Here is a 22,987-nt window from a genome sequence, read left to right on the forward strand (position 1 = left end):
GTGTAACGATCAGGGTAGCAGAGGTCGTGACTGGGCATGTGCAGGTGGGTGGCTGCCAACACCAGCGCAAACTTGAACTGGATGTGCTCCCTTGGAAGTGTATTGCGGCACAAAGACCAACCAGATTTTCACGCTGCAATACACTCTGCCAGCCAATCGGAGATCAGCAGCTGACGTCGACATGTATGTGACTGGGGGGGCGCATGTCAGTGTCGTCATTCATATACCGTATATATACAGTGGGGAGAATGATTATTTGTTACACTGCCAATTTTGCAAGTTTTCCCACCTAAAAATAATGGAGAAGTCTGTAATTTTTATCGTAGGTACACTTCAACTGTGAGAGACAGAATCTAAAAATAAAAAAAAAAAGAAAATCACATTGTACGATTTTTAAATCATGAAATTGCATTTTATTGGAGAAAAAAAGTATGTGATCCCCTATGAACCAGAAAGAACTCTGGCTCTCACAGACCTGTTAGTTTTTCTGTAAGAAGCCCCCTACTCTCCACTCATTACCTGTATTAATTGCACCTGTTTGAACGTGTTACCTGTATAAAAGACACCTGACCACACAATCAATCACACTCCAACCTCTCCAGCATGGCCAAGACCAAAGAGCTGTCTAAGGACACAAGGAACAAAATTGTAGACCTACATAAGGCTGGAATGGGCTACAGGACAATAGGCAAGCAGTTTGCTGAGAAGGCAACAACTGTTGGTGCAATTATTAGAAAATCGAAGAAACACAAGATGACTGTCAATCTTCCTCGGTCTCGAGCTCCCTGCAAGATCTCACCTCGTGGGGTAAGAATGATTCTGAGAAAGGTCAGGAATCAGTCCAGAACTAAATGTGAGGACCTGGTCAATGACTTAAAGAAAGCTGGGACCACAGTCTCAAACATTACCATTAGTAACACACTACGACGTCATGGATTAAAATCCTGCATGGCACACAAGGTCACCTTGCTCACGCCAGCACATGTCTAGGCCCATTTAAAATTCACCAATGACCATCTGGGTGATCCAGAGGAGGCATAGGAGAAGGTTGTGTGGTCAGATGAGGCCAAAATACACTGCTCAAAAAAATAAAAGGAACACTAAAATCTCACATCCTAGATATCACTGAATGAAATATTCCAGTTGTAAATCTGTATTCATTACATAGTGGAATGCGCTGAGAACAATAAAACCTAAAAATCACAACTAATATCCCACGGAGATCTGGAGTTGGAATGATGCTCAAAATCAAAGTGGAAAATGAAGTTACAGGCTGATCCAACTTCAGTGGAAAGGCCTCAAGACAAGGAAATGATGCTCAGTAGTGTGTGTGGCCTCCACATGCCTGTATGACCTCCTTACATGTGGGCATGCTCCTGGTGAGGTGGCGGATGGTCTCCTGAGGGATCTGCTCCCTGACCTGGACTAAAGCATCCACCAACTCCTGGACAGTCTGTGGTGCAATGTGACGTTGGTGGATGGTGTGAGACATGATGTCCCAGATGTGTTCAATCAGATTCAGGTCTGGGAAACGGGTGGCCTTCAATGCCTTCATCTTGCAGGAACTGCTGACACACTCCAGCCACATGAGGTCTGGCAATGTCCTGCATTAGTAGGAACCCAGGGCCAACCGCACCAGCATATGGTCTCACAAGGGGTCTGAGGATCTCATCTCGGCACCTATTGGCAGTCAGGCTAAGTCTGGCGAGCAAATGGAGGGCTGTGCGGCCCTCCAAAGAAATGCCACCCCACACCATTACTGACCCACTACCAAACCAGTCATGCTGAAGGATGTTGCTGGCAGCAGATCGCTCTCCATGGCATCTCCAGACTCTGTCACGTCTGTCACATGTGCTCCGTGTGAACCTGCTTTCATCTGTGAAAAGCACAGGTTGCCAGTGGTGAATTTGCCATTCCTGGTGTTCTGTGGCAAATGCCAAGCGTCTTGCACGGTGTTGGGCTGTGAGCACAACCTCTATCTGTGGACGTCGGGCACTCAGACCATCCTCATGGAGTCGGTTTCTAACCGTTTGTGCAGACACATGCACATTTGTGGCCTGCTGGAGGTCATTTTGCAGGGCTCTGGCAGTGCTTCTCCTGTTTCTCCTTGCACAGAGGCTGAGATAGCAGTCCTGCTGCTGGGTAGTTGCCCTCCTATGGCCCCCTCCACATCTCCTGGTGTACTGGCCTGTCCCTGGTAGCGTCTCCAGCCTCTGGACACTACGCTGACAGACACAGCAAACCTTGCCACAGCTCGCATTGATGTGCCATCCTGGATGAGCTGCACTACCTGAGGCACTTGTGTGGGTTGTAGAGTCCGTCTCATACGACCACAGGTGTGAAAGCACAACCAACATTTAATAGTGACCAATACATCAGCCAGAAAGCATTGGTACTGAGATGTGGTCTGTGGTCCTCACCTGCAGAACCACTACTTTATTGTCATGGTAATTGCCAATAATTTTCATCTGTTGTCTATTCCATTTGCACAACAGCATGTGAAATTGATTGTCAAACAGTGTTGCTTCCTAAGGCCTCTTTCACGCTTCCATTTTTTACAATCAGTCACTATCTGTCAAAATGTTGAAAAGATCCTGTGCGGATTGTAAAAAACAGATGTACTGGGTCCCTTTTAGGTGACGGATCCATCGAGGCTATGTGCACACGTTGTGTATGCGTCTTTGCCGCGTTTTTCCGCTGCGAAAATGCATGCACAACACAACCCAGGTTAAAAATAATAAAAATAATAAAAAATTGTGATATTCTTACCTTCTGGCATCCCCCGCGGCCTTTCCGATGCTCATGATGCTGCCGGCAGCTCCCGTTCCCAGTAATGCAAAACATTAAATCTTTTTACTATTGATGCTGCATAGACAGCATCAATAGTAAAAAGAGAGAGAGAGCGAGAGAGAATTTCCCAGACGGGAAATTCTTCCGCGCATGCTCAGTTTCAAAAGACGGCATCGGTCGCTGGAATCCTGCTTTTGACAGTCAGTGACGGATCCTGCGTCCACAGGCTTCCATTATAGCCAACGACAGACAGCGCAGGATCCGTCGCTGAGGGATTTTCTGACGTACAGAAAAAACGTTCCTCTGTGCGTTGTCTCCGCCCAACGTACAGCAATTTTTCAATGGATCCAGTGCACGACGGATGAAACAGAAGGCCATCACAATCCGTCGCTAATACAAGTCTATGAGAAAAAAATGGATCCAGCAGAAACATTTGCTGGATCCATTTTTTTTTCACAAAAGGACGCATTGTGACGAAAATAAATACGGAAGTGTGAAAGAGGCCTTAGTGGACAGTTTGATTTCACAGAAGTTTGATTTACTTGGAGTTATATTCTGTTGTTTGTGTTCCCTTTATTTTTTTGAGCAGTGTATAACTTTTTGTTATCAACTCCACTTGCCGCGTTTAGAGAAAGAAGGATGAGTACAACCCCAAGAACACCGTCCCAACCATGAAGCATATCATACTTTAGAGGTGTTTTTCTGCAAAGGGGACCAGGCGACTGCACTGTATTGAAAGAAGAATGGATGGGGTCATGTATCGTGAGGTTTTGGCCAACCTCCATTCCCCAGTAAGAGCACTGGAGATGGGTTATGGCTGGGACTTCCAGCATGATGAGCCAAAATACAGAGCCATTTCCACTAAGTGGTGGCTCTGTAAGAAGCATTTCAAGGTCCTGGAGTGGCCTGGCCAAGATCTGCTGGAGAATGAAATTTTTATCTCCAAAAAGCTTGTCGCTATGAAGTAATCTAAAAGTAGAGGGCTACGCTGACTTTGGTCTTGATAAAACACAGTGGACCTACACCAGCAGGTGACGTGGCTCCCCAAATCATCACTGATTGTGGAAACTTCACACTAAACCCCAAACAGCTTGGATAGTGTGCCTCTCCACTCTTCCTCCAGACTTTGGGACCTTGATTTCCAAATGAAATGCAAAATGTACTTTCATCTGAAAACAACACCTTGAACCACTGAGCAGCAGTCCAGTTCTTTTTCTGTTGGCCCAGGTAAGAAACTTCTGGCGTTGTCCATTGGTCATGAGTGGCTTGACACAAGGAATGCGACACTTGTAACCCATGTCCTGGATATGTTTTTGTGTGATGGCTCTTGAAGCAATGACTCCAGCAGCAGTCCACTTCTTGTGAATCTCCCCCAAATTTTTGAATGGCCTTTTCTTAACAGTACTTTCAAGGCTGCGGTTATCCTGGTTGCTTGTGCACCTTTTTCTACCACACTTTTTCCTTTCCATTAATATGCTTTGATACAGCACTATGTGAACAGCCAGCTTCTTTAGCAATGACCTTTTGCTGCTTACCCTCCTTGTGGAGTGTGTCATTGACTGCCCTCTGGACATCTGTCAAGTCAGCAGTCTTCCCCATGATTGTGGAGTCTACTGAAACAGACTAAGGGAGCTTTTTAAAAGCTTAGGAAGCCTTTGCAGATGTTTTTGTTAATTATTCTAAATTAATAAGATAATGCTTTTTGGGTTTTCATTGGCTGTAAGCCATAATCCTCAACATTAACAGAAATAAACACTTGAAATAGATCACTCTGTTTGGCAGTTGTTTTGGTCACTTTTGTAATTGTTCTCACTCCTAGAGGTACTGTACAGTAGCATAAAGTAGTGTCTACTGTAAAACCCACAGCTAGTACAGCTCATAAAGGATAGCACATCAATGCGAGCTGTGGCAAGAAGGGTAGCTGTATCTGTCAGCACAGTGTCCAGAGCATGGAGCAGATACCAGGAAACAGGCAAATACACCAGGAGCCTAGGAGGGGGCTCTAGGAGGGCAACAACCCAGCAGCAGGACTGCTACCTCCCCCTTTGTGCAAGGAGGAACAGTGCCAGAGCCCTGCAAAATGACTTTCAGCAGGCCAGTAATATCCATGTTTCTGCTCAGACTGTCAGAAACAGACTTCATGAGGGTGGTATGAGGGACTGATATCCACAAATGGGTATTGTGCTAACAGCCCAACACCACGCAGGACGATTGACATTTGCCAGAGAACACCAAGGTTGACAGATTTGATATTGGTGCCCTGTGCTCTTCATGGATGAGAGCAGGTTCACACTGAGCACATGTGACAGACATGACAATGTAGAAAGTTCTGCTGCCTGCAACATCCTCCAGCATGATCGGTTTGGCAGTGGGCTAGTAATGGTGTGGGAAGGCATTTCTTTGGATAAACAGATTTCTAAACAACTCCTTAGCGATTACATAACTGCTGAGAATAAATAGGGTCTAGGGGGTTACGTTTCTCCTTGTGGAAGTGAGAATGTCGGTGTAAGGAGGCTTATAAGCCATGCAAGGCTCCTCTTAGAAATGAAATATGCGAACTGAATAAATAGCGTACATGTAACATGCAGTAATAATTTATACTATACACTATTTTGATGTGGATCATCATGTACTTACTTGAGGGTATTCATTTAATTACTTAGTCCTCATTCACATCTAATCTTTCAGTCTAGGATTTATGACGTTAATATAAACATCAGTGAGTCCCATGGCTTTACTGTGCATTTACTGGCGTCTTCTGGAGCATGAAACCTAGGAAAATCAACAGTCTGCAAAAGGATTTCCAGAGGAATGAGATCTAATATTGCCTGACATACCAGTGGGATTTCTGGAACTATCCTATTAATCTTACTGGTTCTGCAGAGAACAGGGAGTAATACCTCTGAGCATGCGGCAAGCAGAAAATCATGGAGGATGGGGTCAGGGAGAGCACTGAGGGGGCTGCAATGACCTCCTTGATATATTAGATGCAAGCGTGCTCTTATTCTTGCTCAAGCTGCAGAGCACATGCTGAAATTCATCCGCCATGTATATACTGGGAGCAGGAGTTTTATGGGAGGAACCAATATTTAGGTCATTGGTGCTCACAAAATTAGATTATAAAAGTTGGAATTATGATATACTTGGTGAGGCCTCATAAAGACATTACTTTTCTTTTACTGATGTGGAGTTGCAGATTGTTAGATTTTAGAGCTACATTCATTATTCTGCAGGCTTCAGAGCTGAAATCTCCAAGGATTCCCAGTGCCTGCACAAAGCTTGCTCTGATGAACTGCATTGTGTAAGACTTCCCACATAGGATAATATAGGAAAACCTATTGCATTATTTGCGCTTGGCTAAGCTACTACAAAAGTGTACCATCGTCCAATTGCTGTTTCACTGATTCTGGCTTTTTTTTTCTTCTGTGCCCCTTATTCCAAAGTTAATTCCCCCTCAACCGCATGCTAATAAAGGAGCAAATGCTCCCTTTAACCAACTGGGCAAATTTTTCTGTAGGCATTTTGCTTTTTTCTTTTATGACAGAACTTCTGTGGTATATACCCATTTGTTAAAGGGAACATTTGCTTAGGGAAAGGGGTAGTACTTTAGAATGGAGGGGCACAGAAAACAAACAAACATCTGTTCCAGAATTGGTGAAACAGCCACAATTGAAGGAGGCACTCAGTTTAAATTAAAACTCCAGTGAAAGGGCTGCATTCACACTTCTGTGTGCCACAATCCATGATGCATGGCCTGGTCGCATGTCTCCCAGCACAAACTAAACAACCTCATAGGCATAAATGAGGCTGTCCAGGTCATCGGTTATGAACTCCGGTCACCTTACTGACGTCAGCGCTTGTCACTGCAGGCGAGTTCTCATGCTACTGTCAGTGTGTTCCGACTGGCGGACGCATCATGCCACCGCTCAACACACCATCCAGATGTAGCAGCGCAGCGATTCGCTGTGGGACTATTAGGGATTATCAGTGGACAAGTGAGGATTATTTTGTTTTTGTTTTATTTTATTTGGATCCTGGGGCTCCCATGAGGTTGCAATGCCATGTGAGCCCTGCGCCCAATCAGCACAGGTGACACTGTCTCATTCGGAACAGTGAAAGCTGTGGCTACTAAATTGAAATTTTAAACTAAATTATGATTTTAAGAATCTCATCTTACAATATGTCAAAGTGATCTGGGCATAAATTGCTCCTTTTAGAATCCTCAGCATGTCATTTTCTTTGTGCATCATCCATTGTGGACAGCACTCCGGAGTGCTCCCTTAATTGAATCCACAGCCCTGAACACATTGACAATACAGGAGCCAAGAGAGCACATAGTTTCCGTGCACGAGTGCTCTGATCCCTGTCTCCTGTCTGCAGCTGTGGCTACACACAGGAGAGAAAGGCGGGAGTGTTCACACATACTGTGTGTGCTCTTGGCTCCTACAGTGTCAAAGTGGACACGTTCTTCTTTTATTAAAAACATCGGAACCTTTTTAAAAAAAAAACAACAAAACATTGACTTTTCAAAAGACTGCAAAAGGGTAACAATGTTTTGAACTTTTGACTTTCAGGCTCCATATCTCACCATCCACTACTGTTTCGAACGTGAGACTTCCATCATTATATAGACAATCATCTTGGCTATCTCATACATAAATTTGACTTGAAACTATTTAGCATATGATTAGTTATGCAGATTCTTGTCATGTCACTGCATTGTTACTGTTTTGCTCCTGGTGGTGAAAAAAATCTTTTTCTTCCTGTGTATTACAAGATAGAACCTGTTCTCACATTCCCTAATACAGTGCTCTTCATTTTTTTTATAGACTGAACAATATCTTCAGAAATGAATGGAAATGTACCAAAGTTATGTCCTCGGGATTTTTTAATTGGTGGTCCAAAGTAATATAACAATAAAACATTGTTTTTCAACTTACATGTTGCAGTTTCAAAGAAGAAACAGAATAAACAGCATTTTGCAGCAATAAAGGCAGCACTTATTAATACTTGGTTGCACGCCCTTTGGCATTGATGACAGCCTCCAAACGTTTCTTGTAGCCATCTATAAGATCTTGCATTTCTCAGCTGGTATTTTCTCCCACTTTTCCTTTGCAGTTCGTTCATGCTCTTGAAAGTTTTCAGGCTTCTTTTTCCCAATGGCAGATTTCAGATCATCCCAAAGATTTTCAATAGGATTGAGGTCAGGATTCTTTGTTGGCCATTTTAAAACAGTCCATTTGTTCTTTTTCTATCATTCCTGTTCACTTTTGGATGTGTGCTTTGGGTTATTGACTTGCTGGGGGACCCATGATCTTCGACTCAAACCATGTTTTCTTACCCTGGGTAGGACATTTCACTCTAAAATCATTTGATAATTCTCTGATTTCATGATTCCTGTGATATGGTCAAGGCCTCCAGTACCAGACATAGCAAAGCAAACCCACAGCATTAAGGATCCTCCACCATGCTTAACTGTTGGTAGGATGTTCTTTTCCTTATAACCTTCATTATGCCATCTGTTAAATATCTATTTTTGTTTTATCTGTCCACAGAACATTTTCCCAGAAGGATTGTGATTTGTCAAGGTACTCTTTGGCAAATATCAGGTGTTAATTTTTATGTCTTTTTTTTCAGCAATGGTTTCTTACTTAGCCTTTCGTCCATAAAGCTCTCCTTGGTTTAGTGTGCGACGTATGGTACTTGTTGAAGGCATGACACCAGACTGTTCCAAGTTAGCCTTCAGGTCTTTGGATGTTTGATGTGGTGTTTTTTCCACCATTCGCACCAACCTTCGAAGACATCTCTTGTCAATTTTCCTCTTTCCCCCATGTTCTTGACGGTTCCATGCATGGCAAACTTCTTAATAACATTGCGCACTTTTGAAACTGGGATACCATGTGTTTTGAGATAGCCTTATACCCTTTCTAAGTCACATGTTCGCAAATAATAGCACTTCTTATGTCCTCAAACAGCTCCTTTGTCTTCACTGTTGTGACAAAGGAACATGGCCTACTGTGTGGCTTTTTAAAACACTGAAGTCATAATTCATTGGCTAATTCATGTCACATGGGCACCGACAATTAATCACAGGTGATTCTCATTTGTGATTTACCACAGGAGAGAGAAAATGTGCTTCCATACTAATTTAATGTAAAGAGTGCCAATACCAGCGTCACAGAAAGCTTTAGGATTTTCTATTTTTCCCTCCCATTGTCTTTTGCTTTAAATTATTGTTTATCATTTGCTCTTGTGTATATAACACAAGTATTCTATACAAAAAACTGTCGCACTTGATTCATTTTTTTCCAGGAGATATTCAACATTATGTACTTAAACTTCATAGCTGCCAATAACGATGAGCAGGACTGTAGCTCAGTGTGTTATTAGGTTGCTTCCCAAGTGAAAGGTCACTCGTTCGAATTGAGCAGTCATGAAGATTACCCAAGAAAAATGAACCAGCATTATCCAGCTCACCGATAGCGGTCGCTTGGCCAAGAAATTGCAAAACTGCATCATGCAAGTGCCATGACACTTGCAAGAATATGAAAGGAAGTCCGTCCATCCATTCAAAAGCCAAGAGGTGGACGTCCAGACACAATATTCTTCTGTGAAGTGTGGGGTCCTGTTTCCGTATCCTCTGCGATGTGGAGCTTGACAGCAGAGCCTGGAGCTAAGTTTCTTGTTCCCCTTTTTCTTGTCTGTCTCATGTTTTTCACTACCCTGTGTTTACACCTTCTGCAGTGCTGAGGCTAGTGTCTTTGAGATTATAGAGAAAGGGTGCACCCTAGCTGTATATCAACTATTAGGGAGGGTGCAGTGCCTACTCCAATAATATATATGACCAAAACAAAGAAGAGAGATTGGACTAAAACAGGCCCGCACAACCACATAATGTAGAAAAGTAGCAAACGTTTTATTGAACACCACAACAAAAAACATAAAAACATTTAAAATACAACAAGTATGTACACAACACCCCTATTCAGATATGTCTGCAAAAATTGAGTATATATATGTTACACTGACATGCTCAACAAGACTAGCCATTATATATATATAGCAACACATGTGCACCAATATATTTACCAAAACCTAAGGGGACCCACAAAGTGAACCAAGCAATAATTAGAAAAGGTCCAAAGCAATATGTGATTGGTCCCTATGCTCCCTAACAAATAGAAGTAGAATATTATAATTCTGATGTAAATATCCGTATGGGGCTCACTAAATGGTGTCCATGTGGAGAATAGTCCGAAATGGCAAGATAAAACTCCTAAATGTGCAAGAAAACGGCATCACGCCATAAATACTCAGCTAAGTCAGGAGCAAGCTGGGGCCACAAGAGTATTAGGCTACAGGAGTCACACAGATCCACATGCCGGGAATAATCAGCATGAAATACGTATCGCTGCCGCAGCAGCTTCGTCAGGGGAAGTGAGTTGTGTGGTGAACAGCGCACGTTATATGTAGATCGTAATTACCTTAAGTGCCCACCGTTGTGTCGCCTTAAGGATGGGAGGCATGAACCGCGAGGCGCGCGCCGGCCATAAATGAAAAGGAACTGGACGGAAGTTACAAGAATCTCCATGGAGAAAAGCTGCGCATGCGCAAACAAGGCTCAAGTAGTGAGCCATGTTGCGCAAGCGCCAAGCGAAAGAAACAGATGAAGTAAAAAAGGGGGACAAAGGCATATGATATAATTGACGTGCTGAGGCGAAATAAAGCAGGGCACAAATGCAGACCTTAAAGGCACAGGAGGAACATAAAGTAACCTATATAACAAGGGAATAAATTATGTAATTAGTGCATGAGAAAACAAGTAGATATAAGTAAATACAAGCCAGATGGCCATCAAGTAATACCCCATGAATGAAGGTACGGGAGAGGCAGCATGAGAGTGAATAGTATATTACAAAAAGTGGTAATATAATCAAAATATTATCTCTCTTAGACAAAGGGCACACAAAAAGCACAAATAAAACTATCCATAATGTGCACTGAGTCCTCTTCTTGCGGGACAAAAAAGTGCACATAAAAGTGTCCATGGAAACATGGCCAATATATCCACTGTCCGTAAGATAGAGAAATGTCCTAATTCCCTGTTCCATTAGTCCCATCAAGTGGGTGATCCCCACGAAAATACATCCAATAGCCGCGTCCTTCCAAATTCAGACTCATAAAGGTCCATTGTCCATCCATCTCAATAATAAGACAATCCAGAATCCAGAATGTCCACAGGTCATGTACAGGAAAACATGTAATATCCGGCATGCAGAGCTGTAGGTTCGAATGAACAGATACAATCTCCAGAAGGGGCTGAAAATGATACAAATAGAGGAGAGAATAGCATTATTACAACAAGGATGAAACAGTGGACATTCCCTTAATGGTTTAGCTACCTAGAAATCCCGTGAAGAGAAGTTCTTCATTCAAACCAGAGGGAGCCACTGATTGTAATTCAAAAATCCATCTGGACTCAATTTGTAAGAGGAGTTTACATCTATCCCCTCCTCTCTCATTGGAGGTGACATTTTGCAAGCCCACCATCCTAAGCTTAGTAGAAGAGCCCCCATGTTTAGTTAAAAAATGCTCGGCCACTGGGGTGAGGGTCTTGCCCTTCTTTGAATCTGAGGTCGCTAGATGTATCGTTGAGATATGCTTCTGTGTACGTTTCCTCAGCTCTTGCGAGGTCTGCCCAACGTACACCATTTTACAGGGGCAAATGAGGGCATAAATTACATCCCTAGATCTACAGTTGATATATGCCTTTAAGGGATGACTACTAAGGAGTGTAGGGTGGACAAAGAGGTCACGAGTCGGAATCATGTGGGGACAAATATTACACCCCCCACATGGAAATGAACCTCTGAGAATGATGCCTCTATTCAACCTCACCGTAGGTCTTTTAAAGTGGCTCCTCGTAAGTATATCTCTTAAATTTGGTGCCCGTCTCGCTGTCATAAGAGGTCTGTCACTCGTAACCTCCATCGTTTGAAGGTCCGCTCGTAGGATTTGCCAATGTTTAGATAGAATATCACTGACCTGTTTCCAGCTGTTGTTGAAATCGGTGATAAATCTAGTTTGTGTCTCCTGACACTGTCTTCTAGAAGATAGGAGTCACTTCTGATCTTGCCCTCTTGATCTTTGATAAGCTGTGGAGATGACACGTTTAGGGTAACCCCTTTGCTTAAAGCGAACTGAAAGATCCCGGGCCTGGACCGAAAAATCACAATCACGGGTACAGTTACGTCTCACACGTAAGAACTGCCCTGTGGGCACACCCACCTTGGTGTGCCAGGGGTGAAAACTGGAAAATTTCAGAAGTGCATTAGTTGCCGTAGGTTTTCGTAATAAATTAGTCGCCAGGCGATTCTCATAAGGAAACATCCTCAGGTCCAGAAAGGTGATTTCACTAGCAGAGATGGAATAAGTAAGGAAGATGTTGTAGGGGTTAGAGTTCAAGACGTTGAAAAATTCAATACACTCCTCCTCTGTACTCAGTACGCTGTACTGTACTGTATTGCAAAAAAAGTGCAATCCCACACTTGTTTTTTGCTTGACTATTTTCCTAGGTTCACTAAATGCTAAAACTGACCTGCCATTATGATTCTCCAGGTCAGTACGAGTTCATAGACACCTAACATGACTAGGTTATTTTTTACCTAAGTGGTGAAAAAAAATTCCAAACTTTGCTAAAAAAAAAAAAAATTGCGCCATTTTCCGATACCCGTAGCGTCTCCATTTTTCGTGATCTGGGGTCAGGTGAGGGCTTATTTTTTGCGTGCCGATACCATTTCGGTGCAGATACGTTCTTTTGATCGCCCGTTATTGCATTTTAATGCAATGTCGCAGCGACCAAAAAAACGTAATTCTGGCATTTCGATTTTTTTTCTCGTTACGCCGTTTAGTGATCAGGTTAATGCTTTTTTTTATTGATAGATCGGGCGATTCTGAACGCGGCGATACCAAATATGTGTATGTTTGATTTTTTTTTATTGATTTATTTTGATTGGGGCGAAAGGGGGGTGATTTAAACTTTTATGTTTTTTTTATTTTTTTTCACATTTTTTTTTACTTTTTTTTTTTCACTTTTGCCATGCTTCAATAGCCTCCATGGGAGGCTAGAAGCAGGCACAACCCGATCGGCTCTGCTATGTAGCAGCGATCATAAGATCGCTGCTACACAGCAGAATTGCAGGTGTGCTGTGAGCGCCGACCACAGGGTGGCGCTCACAGCTGCCGGCGATCTGTAACCATAGAGGTCTCAAGGACCTCTATGGTTACCATTCAGAAGCATCGCCGACCCCCGATCATGTGACGGGGGTCGGCGATGACGTCATATCCGGCCGCCCGGCCGGATGCGGTAGTTAAATGCTGCTGTCTGCGTTTGACAGCGGCATTTAACTAGTTAATAGGTGCGGGCAGATCGCGATTCTGCCCGCGCCTATTGCGGGCACATGTCAGCTGTTCAAAACAGCTGACATGTCCCGGCTTTGATGCGGGCTCACCGCGGAGCCCTGCATCAAAGCAGGGGACCTGACGTCGGACGTACTATCCCGTCCGACGTCAGGAAGGGGTTAAGCTGTCGTTTGGCTTCAACCTCATACAATTGGATAGACCACAACACCACATTGCCCCCTTTATATGCCTCTTTGATGGTAAACCCCCTGTTGTTTTGTAGGGCAATTAGAGCTTGTTTTTCCTCTACTTTTAAGGTGGAAGAGCCACTTACCCGGGCAGGCATGGCCAAAATGTCCCGCTTGACCACCTCAAAAAATATCTTTGTAGCCGGCACCAGGGAGAAAGAAGGTGTTTTAAGAGATTTATTCCGGTACGGAAACTTCCTTCTAGTAGACCCCGTTTCATTTTCCTCTAGTAGTTCCAATAAATCCTGAAAAGTTTGACGTTCGTCCATAGAAATTGTCTGCAGAATATCGGGTCTCCTGTACATGACCTGGAAAGTGAGTTTCCTGCAAAAAAGATAGAGATCTTTTATAAGAGTAAATTTATCTGCTGGATGTGTGGGGACGAACGATAAACCCTTCTGGAGAACAGACAGCTCAGTAGATGTGAGACTATGTTCAGAAAGATTAATTACCTGTAATGCCGTGGAGCTGGACTCATGTTCTGATGTGTTCCGACAGGGAACATCCAGATCCCCTACTTCCGCCTGGTGGGATACTTGTGACGGTAGGGAGATCTGTGGCCTCTGTATCGGGTTGGTCTTTTTTGCACGTTTCTTACGTTCCCCCCCCCCCCCCGTCTGGTCCGTGGTCTACCTCGCTCCCGGTCGAAGATAAAAAATCACTAGAACTCTCCTCCCTGCGAGGGGAAGTAGTAGCTAGTGATAAAGAAATATCTCTATTCACTCTTGGACGACGGGCATTACCCGTATGTCTCCACTTGTATGCCATCTTTTGTTCGAAGTCCGTCTTGTCCCTCTGAAACTTTCTGCATTTGCATTGTGTCACTTCAGTTTCATATTTATCAAGTGTGTCCTTCAATTTACTCTTGAAGGTCATAATTTGGCCTTCGTCAAACACTGACAGTTTAGTTTCCAGATCTTTAACTAGAGTTTTAGTGGATGCAAATAGCGTTCTATCATGTTCAAGTAGTAAATTCATCAGAATAATCGAGCAACGTGTTAGTCCCTGTTCCCAATGCTGTTGAAACATGTCAGAAGGTTCCCAAGTCGGGTAAATCGGTATGCGGAGTCCCCTGGGGATATATCCAGATTTGATATACTCTTCTAGACTTCTCATGTTCCACCAGAGCCTGACACACGTCTTGTGGGCCCTGGTTAAATCGGAACAGAGTGCAGAAAAACCATTTTCCACATGAGACGTGGAAACTCCTGCTGCCTCAAAAATACTGGAAGATTTAGCCCGCCAAGACGCCTCTCTAGCCTCCCAATCCATGGCAACAACTAACGATGTATAAGCCACACAAGACGAATAAATCAGAAAATGTAGATAAATATCTCACAACAGCACCACCCTGATCGGTGTGTGCAACCCTTGGAAGATTGCCCTGGAACACAGGGCTAGACAATTAGCATGAGATTATAGAGAAAGGGTGCACCCTAGCTGTATATCAACTATTAGGGAGGGTGCAGTGCCTAGTCCAATAATATATATGACCAAAACAAAGAAGAGAGATTGGACTAAAACAGGCCCGCACAACCACATAATGTAGAAAAGTAGCAAACGTTTTATTGAACACCACAACAAAAAACATAAAAACATTTAAAATACAACAAGTATGTACACAACACCCCTATTCAGATATGTCTGCAAAAATTGAGTATATATATGTTACACTGACATGCTCAACAAGACTAGCCATTATATATATAGCAACACATGTGCACCCTATATCCACCCTTACGGACAGTGGATATATTGGCCTTGTTTCCATGGACACTTTTATGTGCACTTTTTTGTCCCGCAAGAAGAGGACTCAGTGCACATTATGGATAGTTTTATTTGTGCTTTTTGTGTGCCCTTTGTCTAAGAGAGATAATATTTTGATTATATTACCACTTTTTGTAATATACTATTCACTCTCATGCTGCCTCTCCCGTACCTTCATTCATGGAGTATTACTTGATGGCCATCTGGCTTGTATTTACTTATATCTACTTGTTTTCTCATGCACTAATTACATAATTTATTCCCTTGTTATATAGGTTACTTTATGTTCCTCCTGTGCCTTTAAGGTCTGCATTTGTGCCCTGCTTTATTTCGCCTCAGCACGTCAATTATATCATATGCCTTTGTCCCCCTTTTTTACTTCATCTGTTTCTTTCGCTTGGCGCTTGCGCAACATGGCTCACTACTTGAGCCTTGTTTGCGCATGCGCAGCTTTTCTCCATGGAGATTCTTGTAACTTCCGTCCAGTTCCTTTTCATTTATGGCCGGCGCGCGCCTCGCGGTTCATGCCTCCCATCCTTAAGGCGACACAACGGTGGGCACTTAAGGTAATTACGATCTACATATAACGTGCGCTGTTCACCACACAACTCACCTCCCCTGACGAAGCTGCTGCAGCAGCGATACGTATTTGATGCTGATTATTCCCGGCATGTGGATCTGTGTGACTCCTGTAGCCTAATACTCTTGTGGCCCAAGCTTGCTCTTGACTTAGCTGAGTATTTATGGCGTGATGCCGTTTTCTTGCACATTTAGGAGTTTTATCTTGCCATTCCGGACTATTCTCCACATGGACGCCATTTAGTGAGCCCCATACGGATATTTACATCAGAATTATAATATTCTACTTCTCCTTGTTAGGGAGCATAGGGACCAATCACATATTGCTTTGGACCTTTTCTAATTATTGCTTGGTTCACTTTGTGGGTCCCCTTAGGTTTTGGTAAATATATTGGTGCACATGTGTTGCTATATATATAATGGCTAGTCTTGTTGAGCATGTCAGTGTAACATATATATATATATATATACTCAATTTTTTCAGACATATCTGAATAGGGGTGTTGTGTAAATACTTGTTGTATTTTAAATGTTTTTATGTTTTTTGTTGTGGTGTTCAATAAAACGTTTGCTACTTTTCTACACTATGTGGCTGTGCGGGCCTTTTTTAGTCCAATCTCTCTTCTTTGTTTTGAGGCTAGTGTCTTTGTCAGCCAGTGCACTAGCCAGGGTTTAGTGAGGTGACAGCTAGGGACTAGTCACGTGACAACAGCAGGGGGAAGGACTCACATAGGGCATTAGGGGAGCTTAGGGATAGGCACAGGCTGTTAGGAGGTGCCCCATCCTTCGTTCCCTATTGTTAGGGCATTCCGCTCCCTTTTTCCATCCTGTTGTGTGTGTTGTGCCGTCCGCTGGTTCGACCCCTGTTGGGTCGTGACACTCGCACTGAAAGTGTAAGGCTGCCGTCACACTAGCAGTATTTGGTCAGTATTTTACATCAGTATTTGTAAGCCAAAACCAGGAGTGGGTGATAATTGCAGAAGTGGTGCATATGTTTCTATTATACTTTTCCTTTATTTGTTCCACTCCTGGTTTTGGCTTACAAATACTGATGTAAAATACTGACCAAATACTGCTAGCGTGATGGCAGCCTAACAGCGAGAGTAACACCGGCTCTGATCAGTGGTAAGTTCTTTACCACCGGTCAGAAAGCTGGGGTTCCCATGCTGTTATACAGATGATAGCATGTGAGCCAGCAGCTGTGACAGCCAGTCACAGGCATCAACCGATGAGAGTACTACCCTCATGATCGTACGCCCGATCTCGTTGATAGCATGGAGAGCAGGTGTACGATGATGAGAGTATTCATCAGCAGGGGCATATGCAGTAAATAAATAAAATTAAAAAATGGTGTGGGGTCCCCTCTATTCTTGATAACAAGACCAGATGTACGATGATGAGAGTAGTACTTTCATCAGCCGACATCTGTGACCAAACCACATGTACGGTGATGAGAGTACTACTCTTATCAGCTGACGCCTGTGACCGGTGTGAGAACTGCAGCACTCTGACCGGTGGTAACGAACACACAGATGACAGCATGGGAAATGCAGGATGTTCGGGCCCCCCATTCATTTGAATGAGGACCGGGTGTTTGGGTACTGTTCTGGTACCCGAAACAAACTTTTTAAAAATGTTCAGCCAAACCCGACGGTCCCGAACATCGACAGGTCCGCCCTACTGATGATATGGGGTTGTTTAACAGCCAAAGGCATTGGATTCTTGACCGGGATCGATGGTGGTCTCCATGCTGAGCTATACGTGAGTATCCTACAAGACAAGATACTTTTGTATACTTGAGTAATATGGGTATGAAAACGACAACGGGGTTTTCAAGCAGGGCAACAGCCAGAAGCATACATCGAGATTGACAAAGAAATGGTTCAATGACATTGAAGTAGAGGTGCTGGATTGACTCCGACAGCCCCCAGACATCAACCTAATCACACTTGTGGGTAGAGATAGGATGCACCAACTTTGGGAATGTGTAGAAGAGAACTGTGATCACCTTTGGCTTGAGATATGCTTGAATATGATCGATAGCATGCACAGAAGTATTCAGGCAATTCAAATTTTGAATTTTAGGCGCAAAACCGTAACAATACAGTGATATGACAAGAATATGCATAACTAATCGTGCTACATAGTTGCAAGTGAATTTTATGTACAGTAGTGTTCAAATTAATAGCAGTCCAATATGACTAACCAGATTAATCACTGTTTTTTGTATAAATTATATTACCACATGTCAAACAATTTACCAGTTGGTCCAGTTGATTCTAAGAAAACCAAAAGACTCCGCATTCATGATCAGCATGTTTTTGAGTCTGTGTATTAGAATAATTAATTGAAAGGGGTGTGTTAAAAATAATAGCAATGTGGAGTTCAATTAGTGAGGTCAATCATTCTGTGAAGAAACAGGTGTGAATGAGCTGGCGCTTATCTAAGGGTGAAGCCAGGACATGTTGTACATGCATTTCTCCTTGAAAGCCTGAGAAATATAGGTCGTTTGAAAAAAGTTAATTGGAGAGGGTAACATTTATAAAGAAATGCAGACAATGATGGGCTGTTCTGTTAAAATGATCTCCAATGCTTTAAAATGGAAAGCCAAACCAGAGAGACGTGGAAGAAAACAGAAGACTACCATTTGTATGGATTAAAGAACAGCCAGAATGACAAAGGCTCAGCCAATGATCAGCTCCAAGATGAGCAAAGACAGTCTCAAGTTACCTTACCTGTGAGTACTGTGACAGTTAGAAGACTCCTGTGTGAAGCTAATCTCTTAAGGTACCTTCACACTAAGCGACGCTGCAGCGATATCGACAACGATGCCGATCGCTGCAGCGTCGCTGTGTGGTTGCTGGAGAGCTGTCACACAGACAGCTCTCCAGCGACCAACGATGCCGAAGTCCCCAGGTAACCAGGGTAAACATCGGGTTGCGAAGCGCAGGGCCACGCTTAGTAACCCGATGTTTACCCTGGTTACCAGCGTAAATGTAAAAAAACAAACACTACATACTTACATTCGCGTCCCCCGGCGTCCGCTTCCCTGCACTGTGTAAGCGCCGGCAGTAGCAGGGCACAGCGGTGACGTCACCGCTGTGCTTTGCTTTCCGGCCGGCACTGACACATTCAGTGCAGGAAGCTTTGAGCAGCAGCGCGGACGCCGGGGGACATGACAGACATCAGAGGGTGAGTATGTACTGTTTTTTTTTTTTGCTTTTACAATGGTAACCAGGGTAAATATCGGGTTACTAAGCGCGGCCCTGCCCGGCAAAGTCGTTTAGTGTGAAGGTACCTTAAGCAAGAAGTCCCTGCAAAGTCACACTGTTAAAAAAAAGACATGTACTGAAGTAGATACAATTTGCCAACGAACACTTCAACTGGCCTTCGTAGAAATGGAGAAACATTTTGTGGACTGATAAAAGTAAAATTGTTCTTTTTGGGTCCAAAGGTCACAGACAATTCGTTAGACGACTGCCAAACTCTGATTTCAAGCCACAGTGCACTCTGCAGACAGTGAAGCATGGTGGTGGAAGCATAAATGATATGGGCATGTTTCTCTTACTATGGTGCCGGACCTATTTACCGCATACCAGGGATCATGGACCCGCTTACATATATTAAAATACTTGAAGAGGTCATGTTGCCTTACACTGAAGAGGATATGCCCTTGAAATGGATGTTTCAACAAGACAACGACCCTAAACAAGCAAAATCTTGGTTCCAGTCCAACAAAATTGAAGTTATGGATTAACCAGCCCAATCCCCGGTCCTTAAGCCGATAGAACACTTGTGGGGTGACATTGAAAAATGCCATTTCTGAGGCAAAACCAACAAATGCCCCAAAATTGTGGGATGTAGTCCAAGCATCCTGGGCTGGAATAACAGCTGACAGGTGCCAGAAGTTGGTTGACTCTATGCAACATAGATGTGAAGCAGTTTTAAAAAACTGTGGGTACAACTAAATATTAGGTTGGTGATTCACAGGAATGCTAAATGCTGAAAAAAAGTACATAATTGTGAGTTTGTAATGACAAATGCAGACACTACTATGTTTTAGTACACCCAATGTTCATTTTTTATTTTCTGTAAAGTAGTTAAAAATTATATACATTTCTCTTCATATTTTGAATTAGTAAACAGTGTGCACTGTTCCCAAATGCAGGGAAATAAAACTGATAGAAAGATTTTGTGATTAACTCATGTTTGTGAACCCACTACTATTATTTGGAACACTATAGATAATTGTCTATAAAATGATGGTAGTCTCACGGTCAAAGATGGTGAGATATGGAGCCTGAAAGTCAAAAGTTCACAACATTGTTACCTTTTTGCTCATCAATGTGAGAGGGTCAATGATAAAAACAACTTTTCCTATGCTGAGTAACTACAACAGGTCTGATAAGCCCTTTACAGTGGGTAAGGAAAGTATTTAAATCCCTTTAACCCCTTTCTGACATCTGACGTACTATCCCGTCGAGGTGGGGTGGGCCCGTATGACCACCGACGGGATAGTACGTCATACGCGATCGGCCGCGCTCACGGGGGGAGCGTGGCCGATCGCGGCCGGGTGTCAGCTGCATATCGCAGCTGACATCCGGCACTATGTGCCAGGAGCGGTCACGGACCGCCACCGGCACATTAACCCCCGGCACACCGTGATCAAACATGATCGCGGTATGCCGGCGGTATAGGGAAGCATCGCGCAGGGAGGGGGCTCCCTGCGGGCTTCCCTGAGACCCCCGGAGCAACGCGATGTGATCGCGTTGCTCCGAGGGTCTCCTACCTCCCTCCTCGCCGCAGGTCCCGGATCCAAGATGGCCGCGGCATCCGGTGTCCTGCAGGGAGGGAGGTGGCTTACCGAGTGCCTGCTCAGAGCAGGCGCTGGTAAGCCTGCAGCCCTGCACAGCAGATCGCAGATCTGACAGAGTGCTGTGCACACTGTCAGGTCACCGATCTGTAATGTCCCCCCCCTGGGACAAAGTAAAAGAGTAAAAAAAAAATTTTTCCACATGTGTAAAAAAATAAATAAAAAATAAATTCCTAAATAAAGAAAAAAAATATATATTATTCCCATAAAAACATTTCTTTATCTAAATAAAAAAACAAAACAATAAAAGTACACATATTTAGTATCGCCGCGTCCGTAACGACCCAACCTATAAAACTGCCCCACTAGTTAACCCCTTCAGTAAACACCGTGCGAAAAAAAAAAACGAGGCAAAAAACAACGCTTTATTACCATACCGCCGAACAAAAAGTGGAATAACACGCGATCAAAAAGACGAATATAAATAACCATGGTATCGCTGAAAACGTCATCTTGTCCCACAAAAAACGAGCCGCCATACAGCATCATCAGCAAAAAAATAAAAAAGTTATAGTCCTGAGAATAAAGCGATACCAAAATAATTATTTTTTCTATAAAATAGCTTTTATCGTATAAAAGCGCCAAAACATAAAAAAATGATATAAATGAGATATCGCTGTAATCGTACTGACCCGACGAATAAAACTGCTTTATCAATTTTACCAAACGTGGAACGGTATAAACGCCTCCCCCAAAAGAAATTCATGAATAGCTGGTTTTTGATCATTCTGCCTCACAAAAATCGGAATAAAAAGCGATCAAAAAATGTCAAGTGCCCAAAAATGTTACCAATAAAAACGTCAACTCGTCCCGCAAAAAACAAGACCTCACATGACTCTGTGGACTCAAATATGGAAAAATTATAGCTCTCAAAATGTGGTAACGCAAAAAATATTTTTTGCAATAAAAAGCGTCTTTCAGTGTGTGACGGCTGCCAATCATAAAAATCCGCTAAACAACCTGCTATAAAAGTAAATCAAACCCCCCTTCATCACCCCCTTAGTTAGGGAAAAATAAAAAAAATGTATTTATTTCCATTTTCCCATTAGGGTTAGGGCTAGGGTTAGGGTTATTGCTAGGGTTAGGGCTAGGGTTAGGGTTATTGCTAGGGTTAGGGCTAGGGTTAGGGCTAGGGTTGGGGCTAGGGTTAAGGCTACAGTTAGGGTTGGGGCTAAAGTTAGGGTTTGGATTACATTTACGGATGGGAATAGGGTTGGGATTAGGGTTAGGGGTGTGTCAGGGTTAGGGGTGTGGTTAGGGTTACCGTTGGGATTAGGGTAAGGGGTGTGTTTGGATTAGGGTTTCAGTTATAATTGGAGGGTTTCCACTGTTTAGGCACATCAGGGGCCCTCCAAACGGGACATGGCATCCGATCTCAATTCCAGACAATTCTGCGTTGAAAAAGTAAAACAGTGCTCCTTCCCTTCAGAGCTCTCAAGTGTACCCAAACAGGGGTTTACCCCAACATATGGGGTATCGGCGTACTCAGGACAAAGTGGACAACATCTCTTGGGGTCCAATTTCTCCTGTTACCCTTGGGAAAATACAAAACTGGGGGCTAAAAAATAAGTTTTGTGGGAAAAAAAAGATTTTTTATTTTCACGGCTCTGCGTTGTAAACTGTAGTGAAACACTTGGGGGTTCAAAGTTTTCACAACACTAGATAAGTTCCTTGGGGGGTCTAATTTCCAATATGGGGTCACTTGTGGGGGGTTTCTACTGTTTAGGTACATCAGGGGCTCTGCAAATGCAACGTGACGCCTGCAGACCAATCCATCTAAGTCTGCATTCCAAACGGCGCTCCTTCCCTTCCGAGCTCTGCCATGCGCCCAAACAGTGGTTTACACCCACATATGGGGTATCAGCGTACACAGGACAAATTGGACAACAATTTTTGGGGTCCAATTTATCCTGTTACCCTTGTAAAAATACAAAGCTGGGGGCTAAAAAATTATTTCTGTGAAAAAAAAGAGGAATTTTTATTTTCACGGCTCTGCGTTATAAACTGTAGTGAAACACTTGGGGGTTCAAAGTTCTCACAACACATCTAGATAAGTTCCTTGGGAGGTCTAGTTTCCAATTTGGGGTCACTTGTGGGGGGTTTCTACTGTTTGGGTACATCAGGGGCTCTTGAAATGCAACGTGACTCCTGCAGACCAATCCATTTAAGTCTGCATTCCAAATGGCGCTCCTTCCCTTCCGAGCTCTGTCATGCGCCCAAACAGTGGTTCCCCCCACATATGGGGTATCAGCGTACTCAGGACAAATTGGACAACAACTTTTGGGGTCCAATTTATTATGTCACCCTTGTAAAAATACAAAGCTGGGGG

The sequence above is a fragment of the Ranitomeya variabilis genome, chromosome 4 (assembly GCF_051348905.1).
Source record: "Ranitomeya variabilis isolate aRanVar5 chromosome 4, aRanVar5.hap1, whole genome shotgun sequence".
NCBI classification, from domain to species: Eukaryota; Metazoa; Chordata; class Amphibia; order Anura; family Dendrobatidae; genus Ranitomeya; species Ranitomeya variabilis.